Raw genomic sequence first — 5,915 nt, forward strand, 5'->3', positions numbered from 1 at the left:
GGCAGATGTCACTTCCCCTTGCTGGCTCAAGCATTGGGTTGGTAGGCTGAGTAGCAGAAAGACAGACGGGGACTGGGAAAGGCACTGTTGGCGACATCACGGATAGGGTGACTTCTATGTAGATGAGGCAGCGCAGGGGCTGCTGCTTCCCCACCTGCTGCTTCACCACGAAGGAGTTCCCCTGCCGTGAGAGCGGGTTCAGGACCGCTGGTCGGAACTGAGAGTCCTAGCTGTGTGTCAGGGCTAGGAGGGCTCAGGGGTGCGCGGGGCAAGCGACCGTGAGTGTAAAGGGTGAGGCGTATGAGGCTGTAGTGGGGCGGAGGTGCGATACCTCATATTTACGTTGCAGAGAAGATACCATGAACATGAAGGTGATTTTCCCAGAGCGAGGCTTGTCCATTGCACTCGGGATATGCTGACCCATGCGATTTCCCCAAATGTGGGAAATTCCACTGCATAATTTGTAGTAGTGGGGGACTGCGTTTGTGCTTTCTTCTGGTATTTTGTAGTTTCAAGAATAGGCTGTGCTCTAAGTGTTACTCTTTTGTATCATTGGTTTGTGGCTTGGTCGTGTTATTCTTACAGTGGAAGGCTGGGGAATAGAAAGTAAGATGTCGCTTCCCCGCCGGAGGAGAAATAGGAAGGGTCAGCCTTAAACACAAGCAAACTAGCATGAAGGCCGCACAGCTCTTCCTTTTCCATGCAGAGCTGCTTTTTGCAGAGATTGGTCCATGGTCTCCAGTGTTTTGGATTCTCAAGCTCTGTGAGAATCTTCGTGTTTTTCTCTATCCCCCCAGAGTCACCTTTTACACAGCCTCTGCTTCTAACCGCAGCCCCCTCAGGAGTTCATAGGATTTCTGTGCTAGCGGGGAATGTGTTCTAACCTCATAGAGCCAGGTAAAACTATGCAGAGGGGCGCTGTTCTTTGGGATGAAAGCAGGGCCTTTGGGGCTTTTAGTGTCCCCGTTGGGTTGTAGACATAACACGCTTACTTTGTGGAGGGGAACGGCTTTACCGGCGCCCAGGTGCCCTAATGCAATTCCTCGAGGCCCGCAGGTCAGAACAGCAGTCTCACATGTCTTGGCCGAAATATGCTGCGATCCTCCCTGAAATATAAGGCGGGAAGTTTTATGAGCAGCGGGGTCCAGTTTCTCTACTATCTCCTACCGTTTACATATCTAGTCTTTCTTCAGACTTTATTTAAATGACAGCTTCTTGTTTGATGTCTCACTTCCACATCCTACATCCATTGCCAGGCAACTTTCTAGACAGCACCCCAACCCATCCTTCCCACCCCCAAGCAGCCCTTTCCTATTTCTGGAGCCAGTGTCCTCCCCGGTCCCTCTTTCTTCAGGCCCTCGCTTATCACCTTCATGGACAGAAAATACTTAGCTCTCTCTCAACCTGCAGTTTGCACCTGACACGTGTCAGTACCCTGGCAAATTCCTTAATACCCCTTCTCAAATGGCACTGTAAATTCATCTGTTTTTAACTGACCTCACCTACTTCTGATCAACTGAGGTCAGGAGTTTGAGACCAGCCTGACCAACATGGTGAAACTCCGTCTCTACCAAAAATACAAAAAAAAAAAAAAAAGCATAAAAGCTGGATGTGGTAGTGTGTGTCTGTAATCCCAACTACTGGGGAGGCTGAGGCAGGAGAATCGCTTGAACCCAGGAGGTGGAGGTTGCAGTGAGCTGAGATCATGCCATTGCACCCCAGCCTGGGTGACAGAGTGAGACACTGTCCCAAAACAAAACAAAACAACAACAACAACAAAAAACTAGTCCATCTGAGACATATTATTGGAGACAGTAGAATCCTGCATCCAACAGGCACTTGGTGCAGATCTGAACCCACTGAGTTATTGGCTCATGTTCCGTCTGTTCTATTAAGTATCATGAGCAGAAATTGAGCTCTTTGGCTTTTACCCACTAAGTATGGCTATAGGACAGGTCTCTCTCTCTCTCTCTCTCTCTCTCTCTCATTTTTGCATCATTATTTTTTGCCATCAGTGTGGGTTTTTGGTTTTGATGTTATGAAGTGAATTTCTATGGACAATTTCTGTTGGGTGGTGTTGACAAGGATCCAGTCCCTGTTTGGTAATACATGACAGCTAATCTTCTCTGAGAGTCTTTTTTATTGTCTATTTATTGTCCTGAGAATAATGGTATTTCCTGATATTTGAGACTGCAGCAATGATAAGTTGTTCATATCTTGTCTTTCCAATGTTTGGTAAAAATTTTATGGGCCCAATAGTTGTGAATATCTGCAAGAGTGGCATCCCTGTTACAAGAGTTATCTTACTACTCAATGTCCCACCTCTCATCCAACTTCGTTCCATAGGAGCTCTTGGCTTTAAAAAATTTACTATATCTAAAAGACATCTTAGTACAGGAAGGAAACTAAATCTGTAGCATTTAAGGAGCAGTTTTCTTTGATTGGTATATTCAGGTTTCTAACCATCTGAAAAATTCAAATACGTGTCCTTTAAGGATTAAGTTTAAACCACACTACAGAAAGGAGAGAAAAGATTTATATGATCACATATAAGCAATGGAATCAGCAATATGAGCACTTTTCACAACTCTACAAATCAAATTTAATAATCTCCAGAACATTAAGAAAGGCACTGTTGGTGACATCACCGATAGGGCATTTCTCTGTAGATGAGGCAGCACAGGGCTGCTGTTTGCCATGGAGGATTTCCCGTGCTGTTGGAGCAAGTCCAGGACTGCTGGCTGGATGTGAGAGTCCCAGCTGTGTGTTAGGGCTAGGAGGGCTAGGGGTGGTTGGGGATTGGTGGGAGTGGTTCTCAGGGCAAGTGACCGTGTGTGTAAAGGGTGAGGCATATGGAGCTGTGGTGGGGCAGAGGTATGGGGACTGCCATTTACCTGATAGGGGAAATCCTATGGTCACCAATAGTGGTTCATCCTAAGGTTGAGGCTCATCCATTGCATTCCAGATGTGCTGTTCTCCGTTATCTCCCCTAATGTGTGAAGCTCAGCTGCATAATTGAGCTTCACAGTACTTGACTGACTCCAAGGCCAGCAATAGATAGAGCCCTAGCAGATCCTTGATAATACTGTCTGAAAAGCTGGAGCCCTGAGGAATGAGTTCCAGAGACTCTCTCAACACAGTCTGCCCCTAGCAAGGGTAAGAGGAAAAAACAACAAATCCCTTTACTACCTTCTCTTCCCCCCTTACCGTTTCTCTTTATTCAAGTTTTGTTAAGTTCCTGATTTCCCTTCAGTACAGCTGCAAGGTCACCAGCTATGCTTGCATTGCAAGACCTGTCACAGTTTGATTAGCTGCCTTTGTTCTGCTTCTGTAAGCCCTCTTGCCTGCCCCGTGAGTTTTGCGCCTTTAAATTCCCACTGTGCCATTCAAACTAGCCAACCCCCTTTCAGAAATGTGTATAAAAGTCAAGCCTTGTCTTTGTTCAGGGCTCAGCCTTTGGATTTTAATCTGCTGGGCCTGAGTGCACTCAATAAAATCCTCCTGTTTTACCCATTGGTCTCTCTGTTCTCCTGATTCCCACAACAGTAGTAGGGGACTGTGTTCACACTTTCCCCTGGTCCTTCATGGTATGAATAATAGACAGCCTTTTTTTTTCACCTATAGTCACAGGCTCGGTCTCACTGATTGTATGGTGTGGTCAGCTGTTTTTGTTTTTGTGAGACCTTGTTTTCTTGTTTACTGTCCTGGGACAGATGTCTATAGTCACTTGTTTCCTCAGGAGGCAAATTTCAGTCTCTCTGGGGGAGGTCTCTCATGTTAGCTGCAGTGGTACTTGGCAGGTGGAGCTCAGGGATCTAGGCTTCCCTGCTTTGTAGATTGCTCAATGGTCCCCAAGGCCTACTGGCTTCTAATACTACTTGAAAACCTTAGTGTTTATCCTCTGTCCCTAGTGTCACCTCTTACACAGCCTCTTTTTTCTGTTTGTTTGTCTTTTTCCCTGAGACAGGGTCTCACTGTATCTGGTGGCATCTTGGTTCAAGCAATCCTTCCACCTCAGCCTCTAGAGTAGCACAGGCACAAGCCACCATAGCCAGCTATTTTCTGTTCTTGTTTTGTTGTTGCTGTTTTGTTTTTTTTTTTAAGAGTTGAAGTTTCACCACGTTGCCCAGGTTGGTCTCAAACTCCTGGACTAAAGTGATCCACCCTGCCTCAGCCTTCTAAACTGCTGGGATTACAGGTGTGATCCATCACACCTAGCCAGACCCTGCTTTTCACTATAGCATTCATGGGAGTCTGTAGGATTTCTGTGCTGGGGGGAATGTGTACTCAGTCCATAGAGCCAAGTAGAAATTGTACTTGGGACTGGTGCCGATGGGTTGTAGACATAACATGCTTGCTCTTTGTAGAGGAAGGGCTTTGCTGGTGCCCTGGTGCCCCTGTGCCAGGGCATCAAGGCCTGCAGGTCAGAATGGCAGTCTCACCTATGTGTTTGTGTAATATGCAGCAATTCTCCCTGGAATATAAGATGAGAGGTCTTGTAAGGTTCTTACAAGTAAGAAGAAAAATTTCCCTGTAGCTTGTTTTGACAAAATTCAAAATTAATAATAACAGCCCAGCCTCTTGGATGACAAATGTCCTTTACATTTACAGACTGGAACTGCCCTGTTTGCCTCAGCTCCTCTATGCAGGTGCAGCCCTCGATTCCCTCCACAAAGGTCATTTCCTCCCTGCTTTCTCCAAAAGAGGGAGACAGTGGTTCTGCAGGACCACAGTGCTCAAGGCCTTCCAGGGCAAAAAATCTCAGAACGAGTTGCCCTGTCCTGCCTGTACCTCACCACTGACCTAGAAATAGGCTTTGCTAGGAGCAAAGTAGGGGGAAATGGTCGCTGGAGCTGGGGCCTGGGTACTGGGTTACATTTCTAACTCAGGGTTAGAGGGGGCCAACCACCAAGAACTCAGGATTCTCAACCTCCAAAAGGACTCAGAGAGATGCAGAAACCAAGACAGGGTTCCTCTTTCAAGGAAGGAGACTTTTGAGGAAGACCCCAGGGCTCTGAAACAAAATTCAGATTTTTGCCCATCTGCAGCTTAATTGCACCTTAGCTGGTGCAACTTTGTCCTTCCCTTATGCTCAGGACAAAAAACAGTTCTTCTATAGGCTGGTCATTCTCTGGCCCCATACATCCTATTGGTCAGAAAATTGTTTTTTCTTTGGTTAACTGTGCTTTGGTCTGCACAATCTTTTTCTTTCTTGATCTGAAAACCACCCAACAGTCCCATATGTAGCTTGTTTGGATAAACCTACAAATGGTCTTAAAGTTTGAAACTTAATATTTGTTTTATCTGAGTTCCTTCCTCAGGAAAAGACCTTCAGGCCTGTCAAAAAAGCTATCAAAGAACTGAAATTCATCCAGATAGTGAGATGCTGGGACCCCTCATTCATCATGATGGCTTCCTTGCTCCTCCCTAGTTCCTGTTTTCTTACACATTGTTACATTTCTTCCCTGCCATCAAAACTTCTGGTTTTGGTTGGTCTTGGAGATGGATTTGAGACTTGAGTTCTCATCTCCCCTACTGCATCACCCTATTAAAGTGCCTTCCTTGGCTGTAATCATCTCGGTGATTGGCTTTCTCTGTGGCAACCAGCAGGAATCCCAGATCTTGGAATTTTGGCAAAGGAGTCTCCTGATAAAGGTGGGATGGATTCTACTGACCATCATCAGAATGATCAGACATTTGAAAGCTGTAATCTCAGGGTTGGGGTTTGGGTTGCCCTTGAGCCTTTTCCTTTGGCCTACCCATTAAAATCAGCCTAGCCAGGCCTGTCTTCAAGGTCCAGGGGTACAGTCAAGTCCTCCCGACACTTCTTGACACTTCCCTTGCCAGGTCAGCAGCCACCCTCCCCTTCCCTGTGACCTGCAGAAAAGCTTCAGGGGGCATTTATTCAATTTGCT

General features: G+C 46.3%; 1 non-coding gene across 1 annotated transcript; it reads left to right on the forward strand.

The window, feature by feature from the left end:
* Window positions 1-334: 334 nt before the first annotated feature.
* LOC129028595 (U1 spliceosomal RNA) lies at window positions 335-498 on the forward strand. The gene has a single exon (XR_008499368.1). It is a non-coding gene; the product is annotated as a U1 spliceosomal RNA (small nuclear RNA).
* The last annotated feature ends 5,417 nt before the right edge of the window (window positions 499-5,915 follow it).

The sequence above is a fragment of the Pongo pygmaeus genome, chromosome 1 (assembly GCF_028885625.2).
Source record: "Pongo pygmaeus isolate AG05252 chromosome 1, NHGRI_mPonPyg2-v2.0_pri, whole genome shotgun sequence".
Classification (NCBI taxonomy): Eukaryota; Metazoa; Chordata; class Mammalia; order Primates; family Hominidae; genus Pongo; species Pongo pygmaeus.